General features: G+C 35.9%; 1 protein-coding gene across 1 annotated transcript in view; it reads left to right on the top strand.

Annotated features, from left to right (window-relative positions):
• The window catches only part of LOC125838691 (casein kinase 1-like protein 3), a 509,325-nt gene that overhangs the window by 189,003 nt on the left and 302,143 nt on the right, over nucleotides 1-18,179 (top strand). The window lies entirely within an intron of this gene.

The raw sequence follows: 18,179 nt of genomic DNA, 5'->3' as shown, positions 1-18,179 counted from the left end.
CCATGGGTCAGTCTATGCCCCGTGGGTGGTGGCCGTGGATGGGGCCTGTAAGCTGTCTTTTTCGGTTAAGTTAGGGGTAGTTTAGGTAATTCCTATGTTAATTAATATTAAGTAAGGTCATTTTGTATAGTTTTAATACACCTATATAAGTCTTTTTAAGTCATTAACCAACTCATTCACCTCATAAAATCCCAAAACCCAAATCAATAACCAACTTTCCCCAAATATTCTCTTTCTAGAAAGTTCCAAGGAAGAAGAAGAAGAAGAAGGTAAAGCTAGGGTTGAAGAATCAAGATTTTCTCCTCAAATACTTGGGAATTCTTCAATAAGGTATGGTAGCTCTTCATCCATGGGTAGCCTTCACCTATGTAGCCCCTTCAAAATCCCCAATTTCAAAGTAAGAAATCTGAAAAGCTAGGTTTTGACTTCAATCTCATGAATTCCTTTCAAATTCATTTTTAATGATTGAATTATGTTTGTTTACGGATATTTTGATGATTTTATATGATTTTAAGTTGAATTACTCAAGAATCCATGAATTCCCCTATTTTCCCAAATTGGATCTCAAAGTGTGGGTATTGATTGATGCAAGTAGAATGTTATAGAATTATAAATGTAATGAATTGATTACTTGAATTATGTTATCATCCATGTCTAATGTAGTAATTCTAGCTGTGTTGATGAATTATGATCTATGGTCCTTGAAGGGCAAAGTATGAGAATTATGCATGATTATGAGATTTATGTATATGCTTTAAGAACACATTGAGAGTAAAGTGATTATGACTATCATGTAATTATGGTGTTGTTGAAAGGCTACTATCTCACAAACACACACACACTTATGAATGAAGTTTCCATGATTATGATAATGATGTTGATTGAAAGGCTATTCTCAGTTATACACTTATGAATGATGACGACATGTTGTGAAAGGTTTTCTCATAATATGATGGTTCTTAGGTTGAAAGGCTATTCTCATCCATTGAATATAGGAGCTATCTTATGAATGATGTTGGATTGAGTATTGATACATTCTTCCATAATAATGAACTCAAGTAATGAAATGATAAGTACTCCGTGGGGAATAATGCTAAGCACCGAGTAGATATTGATTGAGATGGAAACTCATACGTGAGTTGAGGGAGAGTTTCTAGAAGAAATCTCTTGATATGGATGCCCATACGTGAGTCGAGGCTGGGTATGTAGTAGCAATCTACTTATCCTATAACTATGTGCACTCATAGGTATTTAGCTCGTGGATCCACCTAAGCTAAGTTAATGGTTCTACCTTAGGCAAGTAGGACATCCTTTTCGGTGTGGGTAACACCGGATTCCATAATTAGCTCATATGGTTTATGTCAGTTAAGGCTTACCCCCACAATGAGTGATTATGAACTATGGCTTCTCAAGAAGCTCTACTTAGTGTGAGTGGGAGTATGGGATTTCATTCATGCATTGCATAAGTAGGCTTTGAGAGTATTTATGGTGTGTTCCTTTTATGTTATAATGATTTATTAAATGAATATACTTATGATGATGCTACTAAGTATGTTGATATGAGGGCTATTTTTAATGATGGATGCTTAACTTGGATTGTTGCTATAAGTTGCTTTCCTTTATATGACTTGTTAAAGGTGAATGATTCCTTGTCTATGAGTATTAACTAAGGATGATATCAAAGAATGGTGAATATGGTTATGGTGGCCTAAAAGTGGTACTTAGTATGGATGAGATTATGAGATCTTATCCATGCATTGCACAAGTATGAGTTAGGGTTACTTATGAGATAATTCTATTATGCTATGATGATCTATATGTTGAATATGCTTATGACTTATGTTTTTACACTAAAGTTCATGATGATTCTCAAACTTGGTAAAGTGCATGCTTTTCAACTAAAATGTCAGATTTAGCATGTTTTCATGATTTTATGCATGACTTATCATACTTAGTGCATTTTTGTACTAACCCATATTTTCCACAAAGTGTAGGGTCCAAACTTTGAGGTGATCTTCATTTGGTTCAAGTTTGGATTCGACTATTCTCCTTGCTTGTAATGAGTCCTCATAATTCGAGGACGGGAGTTCCACTTTGAGTTTCGTTTCTAGTTATTTCATTTTCAGACAATATTGTAAGGGTTGTGTCCCTATTTGATTCAAAGATTGTATTACACGACTAATTGAGACTGTTTTATTTAAAAATATATGTAAAGGGAAAATGACTGAGTTTCTGAAAAATCGATTAAACTTATGGTTTACGAGAAATCGAATTCTCAAAAGAACAGAGTCGCCACTTAATTTTTTTAGTAAAAATCAAGAAAAAACTATAAGGTTTTCAAAAGATTTAAACAGACAAAATCAATTGAAAACGGGTTCGAGTTCAAATGTACATTCCGAGAAGGTATTAGGCCCTCGAAATGTCCGCTAACTTGCGGTTGACCGGCGATTTGACCAAAATGATTTTTGATTAATTTTGAAATTTTAACGACGTAAAAGAACTCATTTACTTTAACTAAATATTTTTTTAAATTTAACTAAGTAAAGAACACACAACTTTGACTAATTTTGAAAGTTTAATAAAGTAAAAGAACTCATTCATTTTAATTAATTATGAAATTTTAACTAAGTAAAAAAAAAAACTTATTTATTTATTATTTTCTATCAAGGGGGAATAGCTAAAAGAAAATTTTTAAAGGGAAAAACCTCAAGTGTTGACGGGACCACTAAAAATAAAATTAAGCATGGAACATAAATATAAGAAATCCTATTACTTTATTATTATTATTATTAATTGTTATTTTTTAAAGGGAAATAAACTAAAGAGGGATCATCCTAAAGGGGAGTAATTTCAAGCGACGAGACTAATAAGAAAAAAACAAAGCTAAGTATGAAATAGTTTAATTCGAATATATATATATATATATATATATATATATATAAGAAGAGAGAAATGGCTATCTTCGGAACTTAATTAAATTCAACCATAAAAATAAATAAAATGTCAGTCAATCAACAAATAGATAAACAACTAACTAAGAGGAATATGTTGAATTTGGGTTTTGCCCAAATTTCCCGAATCTGCAAAAAAAAAGGAAGAAGTAATAATTCATTTGGGCTTTGGCCCTTTTTCCATCTTCCTTGCCCATGATATACACAAAGTATGTATTTGAGGTGTACGCCATGTATATCACTAATTCTCGAACTCCCGGATCTGTAATTTTCATTTTTAACTATGTATCTTTGCGTTTTCCACCTGTGTTTTCGCGTTTTTGCCCTGTATATCATATTTCTGACTGTATATTGGTGTATACAGCAGGTATATCAGTGTATACAGGCCGTTTTTCAGCCTGGTTTCAGCTTTCCAAGGCACAGTTTCGATTTCCAGCCCCTGTTTTCCCTATATAAACTTGTGATTTCGAACTTGACACCAAAGGGGGTGATTCGGGAAGAGTTTCGGGCCTAAATGGCCCATTGGAGATGCAAGTGGAAGGAAAGAGTTCCGTCGGGCTCATCACAAGGGTTCATGCATCAAACGGGAAAGAAACAATTAGTATAACTTGAAAGACATTCAAAATTAACACTAAATTTTTAAGTCTGAACCTTATAATGTGAAATCAAAATTGGTAACATATACTAAAATATTTCTCAAGTAAGATCGATTCTATTTATGAGTAGTTATAGATAGGTAGACACATTTAATGAATACACTCAACGACCATGACAACTAGTAGAAGGATTAGGAGAAAAATCAAATTAACATCATTCATACCAAAATTTCATAATTTGTATAGCTAAAGCAAACATGTGGTCGACAATATTATCAAAATGCAACCAAACAATTAACTGGAACGAGTTGAAAATTACAATGGAACGCATTTATCAAAATAAAACAAACTAAACATATACTAGTGTATTCATTCAAACAACAACCTAATAGTAAAATTAATCAAACAAAAAAAATAAAAATAAAAATAAAAAAATAAAAAAAAAAGGCATAAAGTGGCAACTGTAAACTTATAGCAAATTATGATGGAACACATTTATCAAATAAAACAAACTAAACCTATACTAGTGTATTCATTCTAACAACGACATAACATTAAAATAAAATAAAAAAAAGCGGCAACTATAATATAATTTTTTAGCACCAAAGACTAATACACCTAAGATAATTCTTCAAGACAAAACTAAAAGAGACTAATATTAATTTCACTAAAAATAGGACATGAACAGAAGCATATCAAAACAGTAAAGCAAATCAGGAAAATAAAGTCTGCCGAAAAATAAATAAATCACGATAGTAATTAAAAATTATAAAAATGGAAATAAGAGTGACCAAAATTTGAACAAGATGACGAAACACCTAATAAAAGTCAATCAACACTCACAAAGAAAAACCAAATTGACATCATTCATACCAAAATTTCATAAGCGGATCCGAAAATTTAAGTAAATGCGCACAACACAAAGAACTTGCCGAGGATGTTTCGAAGGAACAAGACCATTTCATATTAAAATCTGTCAAATAAGGTCAATGATTCTTACCATATCATCTATTATGGAGGCAACATATGACTCAAACATATATTGGAAGAGAAAAGAGGAAAAGAAAGCAGCCTAGGAGACATATGTCTAACCCAACTTACTGATTGAACATGAGCTAAGGACGCGCCAAAATAGGACGCTAATGTATCAAGGAAAGATTTGGACTTGGACAAACAGAAAAACTCGACTGATTTTTCACATACAAGCTATGAATATATACATATATATGAGCAGAAAAACAGAACTTAAGTCATAGACCAAATCATGAACTCGCAACGGAAACAAGGCTCGACTTAAAATCAAGACTCAAACCAAATTAGCTATACTGAAATTGCAAGAGGAACTCTGCTTAGGACATTTCGACATTTACATACGCACATTCGAGACGAAAAATAGCGAAACGAGCAAACTTGCACACCTAAACAAAGAAGTGACAAACTCAACTAAATGTCCATCTTTGAATCAGTATGGAACTGAATCAAGATGTCCTTAAGAACAAACTCAATACATTAAGATAGCAAGATTTCAAATGACGCCTTATTAAAACAGCGAAGTCGGAGAGAGTATGGTAAATGGAAGAGTGTTACCTTCTTTAGTGCAGCAAACTTGGGACAGCAGCAAGCTGAACAGAGACAAACTTCCACCGCCAAGACAAGACTCCAAGAACTCTGATGAATGGAACAAGAGCAAGCGAAAATGTTCCCCTAGTCTCTGTGATTTCAAAAATTATATCTTTAGTGTATTTTTTGTTTCCTATACTAGCTGACTCCTATCTCTTTTCTCTTTTCTTCCAATCCTTGTTCTAAAAAAAAAAATCCCCCCCCTCAGATGAATGGAAGAGATGATTATATAGGAGAGATTAGGGTAGATTTTGGGGGGAAAGAGGATGAATTCCAAATTCAAAAATTGAATTCTTTCCCCAATTCGACCAAACACCCTTTCCTCTAAGATTTCAACCCATTCCGTAAGAGGAAAGGGGAGAAACGCGTGTTTGTACGACTGCTGCTGCGACATTAACGGATAGGGACGTGAGGGAGACGACAAAATTTGAAGTGTTCTGTCTCGTTCCTCGCTGCTCCGTGTGTTTTGACGGAAAAATCGACGTCGTTTGGAGACGTCGATGGCGCTGCCTTACCGTCTTGCAACTGCTGCTTTGTCGCTTTAGCTGCTGTTAACGCTTTCTGTTTCTGGGTCTTCTTTGGTGAATAGGGGGATTGGGTTGGGTCAAGGTTGATGAGAAGAAAGATTTGGGCCGGATCTGTTGAATTGGGGAATAAAATAAAATGAAAAGGGTATGCTGGAAACTAAAATGGGCTGCCAGAAAATATAAGTGAATGGCCCAAGTTGGTCTTTTTATATTAGCCAAATGAATTATTGATTTGACCAAATTGAATTTCGCTAGTAAATTCGACTAAGACTTAGATATGATGAATTAATATGATTAATTTATGAGCTTCTCAATCTTAACGAAGTAAAATAATTAACTTAATTATAAACTAATTACTTTAACAATATAAACGACTAAATAACCAAATATTTAAATAAAGCTAAAATCCTTCCGAGATAATTTTTGAACACTCGTAAAATATACTAATTAGACACATAATTATATAATAATTAACTTAATTATAAACTAACTAATTAACTCAAATTTGTAAACTATTAGATAACTAAACAAACTAACCAAATATCTAATTGAACAAAATCTTTTTGAGACGATTTTCCAATATTTATGAAATACACTAATTATATACATAATTGTATACAAGACATATTATTATTTAAAAATTATAACAAGTGACAAACTATTTGAAATAACTTGCAAACTATATTATTGCTATTTTATTTTTATTTTGAAATTTCATAAAACTAATTATTTTAGATCGTTTGAAATTGAAGAAGCTTGAAAATTAATCTTATCGAGGAGGGTCAAAATTAGGTGTCAACAGAGACAAGTCTAGACTTCTGCTTGCTTTTATAAAAGACTTCGATTGTATGGATAAAGTTTTAAATTCCGTTTCATTTCTTTTATTCTATGTTATGATATGCTAAGGGGCTTATATGAGACCTTTCGAGATTCAGTACGCCTTGTCACGTATAAAGGGTACTCTTGGGTTGTAACATATACTTACACCATTTTTAACGCATATATCCGTATTTACAAGCCCTTTTTTAAGAATTACCCAAATTTTCTTTTTTCTGTGAAAAAACTCTATGAGGACCTCCGTAATGAGTTGGGGAACCACCGTTTATACTAACACAATTTTTTAACGACTATTATCGCATTTACAAGCCCTTTTTTTTTAAGGAATTACTCAAATTTCTCAATTTTTTGTGTGTATTATCCCATGGATCTAACGCGTCGGAGCACTCAAGTATTTTTTTTGAAAAACTTTATGAGGACCTCCGTAATGAGTTTGGGAACCACCGTGTATACTCACACCATTTTTTAATGCCTATTTCTACATTTACAAGCCTTCTTTTAGGAATTACCCAAATTCTTTGATTTTCTGTGTGCATTATCCCATGGATTTGGCACCTCGAAGCACACAATTTTTTTCTTTGAAAAAACTTTATGAGGACCTCTGAAATGAGATGGGGAACTATTGTTGTAACGCCTCAGAACTTAGCTCAGACAGAACAACAGAAAACAGGTGAACCATAGAGGGGTTCACAGGCCGTGATCAAGACGACGGTCTGTTATCCTCATCGTGGTTGACACCCTCCCAGAAGTAGTGGACCACGAGACCCTTCACGGGCCATGGATCCCCACACGAGCGTGGGAAGGATCGTGGAGGTAAGATAGACCCACTAGGGCTCAAGTGTCTGACCACGGAGTCCACCACGGGCCGTGGTCTGGATGACAGACCGTGGATGGGTCCGTTGTCCTGAAACAGCAAACCCTCAGCCTAAGTGAAGAACCACAATGGCTTTCACAGTGTGTGGTCCTTAACAAGGGTCGTGGTGAGACTCGTGAAGCTGAACCAGTAGGCCCTAGCCCCAAGTGAAGAACCAGGGTGGCCTTTACGGTCTGTGGTCTTTCACATGATCCGTGAAGTGAACAGTAGAGGGAACCTCCCAGAACCAGTAGACAGTGGCCAAGAACCACGATCCACTTGACGGGTCATGGTCCCAACGACGGACCGTCAATGGTGCCGTGTTCGACCTCCGTCATATTTTAAGTTGGGGTCGTTTTGGTCCTTTCCCCTATTCTTTGGGCATATAAACTACGCCATTTTACTCAGTTTAAGCCTAGTAATTTAGTCAGAACCTACCCTAAATGATTATTCACCAAAATTCATTAGAACTTAGGGTAACAAGAGAAGAAAGAGTCGACCAACCCCTCAAGAACAAACAGGAGATTTTCTTCAGTTCCATCCCCGAAATCGAAGTATTTCTCTGTAGATTTTGTCATCAGGAATGTGGGATTTCACTAGTGGATTTCTTTCATCCATTAGGTCCCTAGAATTCAGTCAGATTCTTGATTTTTTATATCTTGCTTAGACCTAGGGTTTCTAAAACCTTAGATATGTTGTTGTAGTATTCTTAATTGAATTATCATGTTTTCGTGGAATTGTTGCTTAGTCCTTTGCGTGAAACTCAGAACCCTAGTTGTGTAGATTTTTTTAGTTCATAAATTACACTTGCTAGGTTAGTTAAAAGTAAACCAAGCTCATAGAAAAAAGGAAATCTTTTACATCGATGTATCGTACTCTCTCGACCTTAAACAAATGCACATGCCTCAAATTTCAAATGTTTCATTGTCAGTACATAAATGTTTCATTTTCAGTTAGCATGTCAGAATATTGAGCTAATTCAATATTTTAGTTATGTTATGTCATACACATTTCCAGTTTGGAGTAGGCTTAGCACCGAGTTGGACTAGGGTTCAGCGTACCCTCATAGTCCTAGAACTACTTGCCCATGTAGGTTAATAAGTCCCTTCTATTGGGCATCAGATTTAGTGATCACGTTAGTCATGCCTTTATACCCCTGGCAAGGTATATTTGGTCCTCTTGATGGGGCGTATACATCGGATTCTACGTTTAGCTCACGTGGTTTTATGTTGGTTAATAGTAGCTCCCACAGTCAGATTCAAGTGCATTTGACCTGGTTTTGTGTTTATACTTCAGTATTCAGTCCCATCATGTTATGTTCGTAATTAGTACTTGGTCATTGGCATTTAGCTCAACTTTCAGTTATATTTCAGTATCTATGTTTCTGTTCAGATTATGTTCATTGTTCAGTTGTGCTTCGTTCAGTTTACATATCTTGTTCAACTATTATCTATATACTGCATGCTCAGTACATTCCAAATACTGAAGCATACTCTGCGCTAGATCCTTTCATGATGAAGGTTCAGGTGTTCAATATCTAGATCACGCATAGATCGATTCTCGATCCGTATTTAACAGCTTCAGTGATGAGTCCTCATTTTACGAGGACAATAGACATGTTTTTCATATTCAGTCTTTTATTTCATTTTTCAGTTTTGCTAGAGTTAGCTGGGGGCATGTCCCAACAACTCTAGTCAGTAGAGGCTTTTTCAAACATAGTATTAGATTCAGCCTTAGATTTGAGTGAATGTTCAGTATCATTGAACTCTATATATATTCAGATCAGTATTGGGTATTCCCCATCTTTTAGTTATCTTTTGTTTTAGCTTCCGCATAATATCTTTTTATTAAGTTGTTTTAGTATGCTTATGATATGCCAGCTTCAGAGTTAGCTTGGGGTCACTCATGATCCTAGGTCCCATTTTTACGTTAAGGGGTAGCCTAGAGGAGTGACAACCACATATACTCACATTATTTTTTTAACGGCTATTTTCGCGTTTACACGCTTTTTTATTAGGAATTACCCAAATTCCTCAATTTTTCGTGTGTATTAGCCCATGGATGTGGCACCTCAGAGAACCCAATTTTATTTTATTTTGAAAAAATTCTATGAGGACCTCCGTAATGAGTTGGGGAACCACCACAAATACTCACATACTTTTTTTAACGCAAATTTCCGTATTTATAATCCATTTTTTTAGTAATTACCTAAATTTCATAATTTTTCGTGTGTATTAGCCCACAGATCTGGCGTCCCGAAGCATCCAAAATATTTTTTTGAAAAAACTTAATGAGGATTTCCGTAATGACTTGGGAAACCACCGCGTATACTCACACCATTTTTTTAACGTCTGTTTCGGCATTAACAAGCCCTTTTTTAGAAATTAACCAAATTTCTCGATTTTTCGTGTGTACTAGCCCATGGATATGGCGCCTCGGAGCACCTAAATTTTTTTTTGAAAAGACTTTATGAGGACTTCCGTAATAAGTTGGGGAACCACCGCGTATACTCACATCATTTTTTTAATGTCTATTTTCGCATTTACAAGTCCTTTTTTAGGAATTACCCAAATTTCCTGATTCTTCATGTGTATAGCCCATGGATCTGGCGCCTCGGAGCACCCAATTTATTTTTTTGAAAAATCTTTATGAGGAAATCTATAATGAGTTGGGGAACCATCGCGAATACTCACACCATTTTAATGCCTATTTCCGCATTTACAACCACGTATACTCACACCATTTTTAATGTCTATTTCCGCATTTACAAGCCTTTTTAAGAATTACCCAAATTCCTTGATTTTTGTTTTGTATTAACGCATGGATTTGGCGCCTCGGAGCACTTAAAATTTCTTTTTGAAAAAACATTATGAGGACCTCTGTAATGAGTTGGGGAACCATCACTTATACTGACACTAATTTTTTAACGCATATTTCCGCATTACAAGCACTTTTTAAGGAATTACCCAAATTACCTAATTTTTCGTGTGTATTAGCCCATGAATCTGGCGTCTCGGAGCACCTAAAAAAATTATGAGGACATCTGTAATATGTTGGGTAACCACCGCGTATACTCACACCATTTTTTTAAAGCCTATTTCCGCATGTACAAGACTTTTTTAGGAATCATCTAGATTTCCTTATTTTTGTTGTGTATTAGCCCATAGATCTGGCGCTTCGGAGCACCCAAATTTGTTTTTTCAAAAAAGCTTTATGAAGACCTCCGTAATGAGTTGGGGAACCACCTCATATACTCACATCATTTGTTTAATGCCTATTTTCGCATTTACAAGCCCTTTTTTAGGAATTATCCAAATTCTCCAAATTTTCGTGTGTATTTAGCCCATGCATCTGGCGCCTCGAAGCACCCAAAAACATTTTTTAAAAAAAACTTTATGAGGACCTCCCTATTGAGTTGGGGAACCACCGCGTCTACTCACACCATTTTTTAACGCCTATTTCCATATTTACAAGCCCATTTTAGGAATTACCCAAATTTTCCAATTTTTCGTGTGTATTAGCCCATAGATCTGACGCCTCAGAGCGCCCAAGTTTTTTTAGAAATAAAATTAAGAGGAACTTCGCCATATACTCATACCCTTTTTAACGCCTATTTCCGCATTTTACAAGCCTTTTTGAAGAATTACTCAAATTCCTCAATTTTTCGTTTGTATTAGCCCATGGATCTGGTCCCTCGGAGCAACAAACTTTTTTGTTTAAAAATACTTTATGAGGACGTTCATAATGAGTTGGGAAACCACCGCGTAACCATTCTTTTGACGTCTATTTCCGTATTTACAAGCCCCTTTTAGAAATTACTCAAATTCCCTGATTTTTTGTGTGTATTAGACAATGGATCTAGCGACTCGGAGCACCCAAAATTATTTTTCGAAAAAACTGAATGAGGAACTCCGTAATGAGTTGGAGAACCACCCCGTATAGTCACACCATTTTTAACGCCTATTTCTGCATTTACAAGTCCTCTTTTAGGAAGTACCCAAATTCCCCAATTTTTTGTTTGGATTAGCCCATGGATCTGACGCCTCGAAGCACCCAAGGTTTATTTAAAAAAAACTTTAAGAGGAACTCTGTAATATATTCACACCATTTTAACGTCTATTTCCGCATTTTACAAGCCTTTTTTAAGAATTACTCAAATTCTTCAATTTTTCGTTTGTATTAGCCCATGAATCTGGCCCCTCGAAGCAACAAACTTATTTTTTGAAAAAAACTTCATAAGGACCTCCGTAATGAGTTAGGGAACCACTGCATTAACTTAGACCATTTTTTAACGTTTATTTCCGCATTTACAAGCTCCTTTTAGGAATTACCCAAATTCCCTAATTTTGTGTGTGTATAAGCCCATGGAGAAGGTGCCTCTGAGCAACCAAAATATATTTTTGAAAAAAACTTTATGAGGATTTTCATAATGAGTTGGGGAACCACTGCAAATACTCCTACATTTTTAAGGCCTATTTTCGCATTTACAAGTCTTTTTTAGGAATTACCCATATTGCTTGATTTTTTGTGTATATTAGTCAATGGATCTGGCGCCTTAGAACACTTAGGATTGTTTTTGATAAAACTTTTTGAGGACATTCGTAATGAGTTGGGGAACCACTATGTATACTCAGACCAATTTTTTAACGCATAATTCCGCATTTACAAGTCCATTTTTAGGAATTACCCAAATTTCCCGATTTTTCGTGTGTATTAGCCCATAGATCTGGCGCCTCGGAGCTCAAAAAAATATTTTTTGAAATCTCTTATAAGGAACTCCGTAATAAGTTAGGAAACCACCGCGTATACTCAATCCATTTTATAATGCCTATTATCGCATTTACAAGTCCTTTATGATAATTACCCAAATTTTCCAATTTTCGTGTGTATTAGCCCATGGATATGACGCCTCGAAGCACCTATTCTTTTTTTTAAAAAAAAACTTTACAACGACCTCCGTAATGAGTTGGGGAACCGCCGCGTACACTCACATTAATTTTTAACACTTATTTTTGCATTTAGAAGTCATTTTTTAGGAATTAACCAAATTTGTTGATTTTTCGTGTGTATTAACCCATGGATTTGGGCCTCGGAGCACCCAAAATGTTTCTTTTTGTAAACACCTTATGAGGACATTTGTAATGAGTTGGGGAACTACCACGTATACTCTCATCATTTTCTAACACCTATTTTCTTATTTACAAACCCTTTTTAAGGAATTACCCAAATTTCCCAATTTTCCGCATTTACAAGCCCACTAATCTGGCGCCTCGAAGCACCTATTTTTTTTTTTAAAAAAACTTTATGAGGAACTACGTAATGATTTGGGGAACCACCGCGTATTTTCACACCATTTTTAATGCATATTTCCGCATTTAAAAGCCCCTTTTAAGAATTACCCAAATTTCCGCATTTACAAGCCCACTAATCTAGCGCCTCGAAGCACCCAATTTTTTTTAAAAAAAAAAACTTTATGAGGAACTACGTAATGAGTTGGGGAACCACCGCGTATTCTCAAACCATTTTTAATGCATATTTCCGCATTTACAATCCCCTTTTAAGAATTACCCAAATTTCTCAATTTTTCGTGTGTTAATATTTACCCATTGATCCAGCCCCCCGTAACAACCAATTTTTTTTTAAAAAAAACTTTATGAGGACTTCCGTAATGAGTTGGGAAACCACCGCGTATACTTAGACAATTTTTAATGCCCATTTCCGCACTTACAAGTTGTTTTATGGAATTACCCAAATTCTCTAATTTTTTGTGTGTATAAGCCCATGGATCAAATGCCTCTAAGCAACCAAAATATCTTTTTGAAAAAACTTTATGAGGACCTCCATAATAAGTTGAGGAACCACCGCGTATACTCACACAATTTTTTAACGCCTATATCCGCATTTACATGCCCTTTTTTAGGAACTACCATATTCCCAATTTTTCGTGTGTATTAGCCCATGATCTGGCGCCTCGGAGCACCTAAGATTTTTTTTGATTTTTTTTTGTGGACCTTCGTAGGAACCACTGTGTATACTTACACCAATATTTTAATGCCTATTTCCGTATTTACAAGCATGTTTTTAGAAATTTTCGGATATTTCGTGTGTTACCCATGGATCTGGCGCCTCGGAGCACCCAATTCTTTTTTGAAAAAGCTTATCAGTACCTCCGTAATGAGGGAACCACTGCGTACAATCACACCATTTTTTAAAAGCCTATTTCCACATTTACAAAGACCTTATTAGGAATTACCCAAATTCCCTGATTTATCGTGTGTTAATAGCCCTTAAATCTGGCGCCTCGAAGCACCCAGAGGCCCGAGGCCCCCACCCCTTCCCCCCACCCCCGAGGCCCCCACCCCTTTCCCCAGGACCTCGAGGTGCCGTGCCCCAAGGCCTCCACCACCCTCTCTCCCAGGACTAAGGGTGTGCAAAAACTGAACCGACCAATAAATCTAACCGAAAAAATGTTATTGGGTTATTGGGTTTTTAATGGGTTTATAAAAAAAATTATTGGGTTATTGGTACGGTTTTGGTTTTTCCTATTGGATTATTAGGTAAACCGATAACCCAATAAGACGATAGTTATTTACTACTTTACCCTTCCTAAATATTATATATAAATAATTTAATACATAAGTAGATTCTATATTAGATTTTCAGTATCCTACTTAGTAGTTAGTACTTGCCGCTTGGCGCTTAATCTTTACTTTTTAGTTTTACTCTAAACCTAGAGAGTAAAATTAGGGTTAGGAACGAGCCAACGACGGCGGCAACAACCAACAAGTTTCCAAGGAGGGTTCGCAACAACGACGATAGTAAGGGCTAGGTGACAATGAGGATTTTCTACCCTTTTCTAATTTCTCTTTTGTCACACCCCGAGCCTACACCCTGGACGTGGTCGGCACTCGAATACCATTGCTGGCCACAAGCGAACCCTTAGCCTGGCTTACTTAACTCAGTGGAAGACTATAAGCAGTTAAGAAAGAGATTCACATGCTAAATAACTCAACTGTCTCAAAACTGAACTTACTCAAATAACTTAGTCAAATAGCTTAAAATGTTTAAAAGTCAACATTCAACTTGGCCCAAATGGCAACTCAAGTCTTAACATTTGAAATGACAATGTAAAGATATCCGACTACTAATTGTCTATGAAGCCTCTAAAACAAGGAGGGATGTCGAGATAGGACCACCGATCATCCTAACATCTGAAAAACTAGAAAGCAAATAAAGGAGTCCTCTGAAATGCAACGAGGCTCACCAACAGACTCCGAATGCTCAAGCTGGATCAACGAGGCGCTGGATGCTGATCCTGGTTACCTGCATCTGTATCATAGTATGATGCAGGCCAACTGACATCAGTACATTGAATGTACGAGTATGCGAGTTGGAATGCTAAAACAAAATATAGGCTTGGAAGGATTCTGAGAGGAAACACTTACCTGACTCTTCTCAACTTCTGAATAACTTAACTCAAATATAAAGCAATGAAGCACATGCAATATATAAAAAAAACTTATAAAACAGTTGCATCCAACTTAGTTCGTTAAAGATAAAGCAATAACAAACTCAACTTTACTCATATAAGAAAATAATACGATTTCCGTGGGAGATTCTCTAACCGACAACCACCACTATGAGCCTAAGTGGTGATACAACATTCTTACCATCACGCTGCCAGACTGTCCTATACTTTGCCGTCATATAGAACTATTTAAGTTAATGGATCCACTAGCTTAACTTATGTGATCATCTAAAAAGTATGACCCATTAATACCCATGATGGCTACATGGTTTATGGAGACTTGAGTTAATACGAACTTGCATCCCCATATCGGTGCTCAATACTACTGCCAAAAATATACATAGCTCATATGTTTTAAAACAACTTCTTTATTTGGTTTGAGATAATTACTCAAAACTTAGCGTAAAAGCTCTCTTGGAATCGATGTTCCCTTTTCTTTCTCAAAATGTGAAAACATTTTCAAACTTCTTAGGAATACTTAGTTCCCATATACCTCTCTGAAGAAATGAAACTTCAAATCTTTACTCTTTGCTTAACTTGAACTTAAGCCTTAAAACAAAGTTAAAATATTTGTGAAAGACTTTTGAAAACTTTAAGAACTTATCTTGACTTAACTCTTAACTGATTCTTGAATTGAATTATGGATTCAAGAATCGTGATTTGTAGATAGCTAAACATGAGAAAATACCGAAATATCAAAATATGAGGGTGGGTCCGCAACGCGGAGGCATATTTAATTTTTGGTTTCGAAGACAACTTTTTAGACAGAACACTCTGCGTCAGCTCCGCGATGCGAAACAGAAATTCCCAAATTTGGGAACCTTCTCCGCGACGCACCCCTAGTGTCAAATTTCGTTCGACGAAATTTCTTCTTCATTTTCTATCCCCAATTCGCCCAAACTCGATTCTTTTTCTCAAATTCATTTTTTATATAGATACCCAACAAATGTACCTAAGAACCTTACTCGAAACGACTCTATAATACGACGTAACGATCTTAGAAACTTCCCCATATCAACCAAATTCAATAACAACATAAAAATCAAGAATAAATATCAAGAACTTCAACTTTCAAACTCTTTTAGGACGAATCCATGCTGAAACAAATATGTTTGGCACGTGGGAGAACGATCCCAACGTTATGAAAATCTCACGTACCTGGTAGGAATGAATCCTTGGCGAAAACCACAACTAAATGGATCGATCTTGATGAATCTTGCCCTCTCTTATTCTTTCTCCTCTTTTCTCCTTTCTCCAATCCCTAGCGTAAATTTCCAATTTCTAAAACTGACTAAAATCTGATTTGACCCATATTAAACTCCTAAAAATTGATTAGAATAATAGGGCAAGGAAAAGACTAAAATACCCCTTAAAAATCCGGATTGGACATTTCCTTATTTGAACAACCCAAATTCCAAAGGGTATAACTTACTCATACGAACTCGAAATCACGCAAACTTGGTGGCGTTGGAAAGATCATTCCAAGAGCTTTCCAACCATATAAGTAATTACACCTTCCTGAGCTAGGAGTTATGTCCGTTTTGAAGTTGACCAAAACTCAACTTTTCTTAACTTAAACAAATTTCTAGATTTTCATTCTTTCCAAAAATGACTATTTCTAATTCTTAGCTTCTTCCTAGCTATTTCAAATTGCGAGATGTTACAATATCTCCCCCTTGGGAACATTTGTCTTCGAATGAGATTACTCTTAGTAGGCTAGGGGTGTAACATTTAACATTCAACTCAAACACCCAACAAGCAATGCAATTACAACATGCTAATCTTATAAATAAATACTAAAAAAAGTATTAGTACCTTGTTTTGGAATTTCTCCGGTTTCAAAGAGATGGGGATATCTTTTCTTCATATCTTCCTTAGCTTCTCAAGTAGCTTCCTCTACAAACTAATTTCTCCACAGAACTTTGACTGATGCTACCTCTTTTGTTCTCAACTAGCGAACTTGGTAATCTAGAATCTCAACAAGAATCTCTTCATAAGATAAGCTATATAGATCCCAATATCTTCAGTTGGTATGATCAATGAAGGATCACCCATGCATTTCTTCAACATGGGTATGTGAAACACCGGATGAATCGTGGCTAACTCTTGTGGTAGCTCCAACTCATAAGTTACATTGCCAATCCTCTTAGATTATTTGATAAGATCCAATATATCGGGGACTAAGCTTCCCCTCCTTACTAGATCTCATAACACCTTTCATGGGTGGAACTTTAAAGTATACCCAATCACACAATCCACTTTGATACTTCAAAACACTATCCCCCCTTGTTCAAAAGCCATCACTTTTTGCTTATGAACACTTGCCTTTAATTCAAGCAATAAAAGATCTTGGTCTTGCTTTTCTTTCACTTCTAACACTAAAGATAATTCAGCCCCATTTGTCACTACTATTCCTCCTTCTGTGGAATCCATAAGTCTGACTCCCAGACGTGTAAGTCTGTGCACATATTTTGCTAACTCTCTCTTTTCTTCCTCAACATGGGCGGTACTACCCATAGACAACCTGCTTAAGGCATCAACAACAACATTAGCCTTACCTGGGTAATAAAGAATACTCATGTCCTAATCCTTGAGTAACTCTAACCACCTTCTTTGTCTGAGATTAAGCTCTTTCTGAGTGAACACATATTGAAGGCTCTTGTGATCGGTGAACACATTCACATGAACACTATACAAATAATGACGTCATATCTTCAAAGCGAAAACTACAGCAGTCAACTCTAGATCATGGGTTGGGTAGTTCTTCTCGTGAACTTTCAACTGTCTGGTGGCATAAGCTATGACTTTGCCATTCTACATTAACACACAACCCAAACCAACTCTAGATGCATCACAATACACCACAAAACCTTGAGTACCTTCCGGTAAGGTCGAAACTAGGGCAGTAGTTAACCTCTTCTTCAATTCCTGAAAGTTTTTCTCACAAGCTTCAGACCATTGAAACTTCACTGCTTTCTGAGTCGACTTGGTCAAAGGAGATGAAATAAATAAAAATCTCTCGACACACCTTCTATAATATCCAGCCAACCCCAAGAAACTCCTAATATTAGTTGGAGATGTGGGTCTAGGCCAATTCTGTACTGCCTCAATTTTCTTAGTATCTACTTTAATTCCTTCTCCAGACACAATGTGGCCTAAGAATGCCACAGACTCAAGCCAAAACTCACACTTAGAGAACTTGGCATACAACTCCTTTTCGTTCAATGTCTGAAGAACTACTCTGAGATGGCCAGCATGATCTTATTT

This window comes from Solanum verrucosum, unplaced genomic scaffold (assembly GCF_900185275.1).
Source record: "Solanum verrucosum unplaced genomic scaffold, falcon-dt-bn FXZP01000182.1, whole genome shotgun sequence".
Taxonomy (NCBI): Eukaryota; Viridiplantae; Streptophyta; class Magnoliopsida; order Solanales; family Solanaceae; genus Solanum; species Solanum verrucosum.
This window is presented reverse-complemented; position numbering and strand designations above follow the sequence as displayed.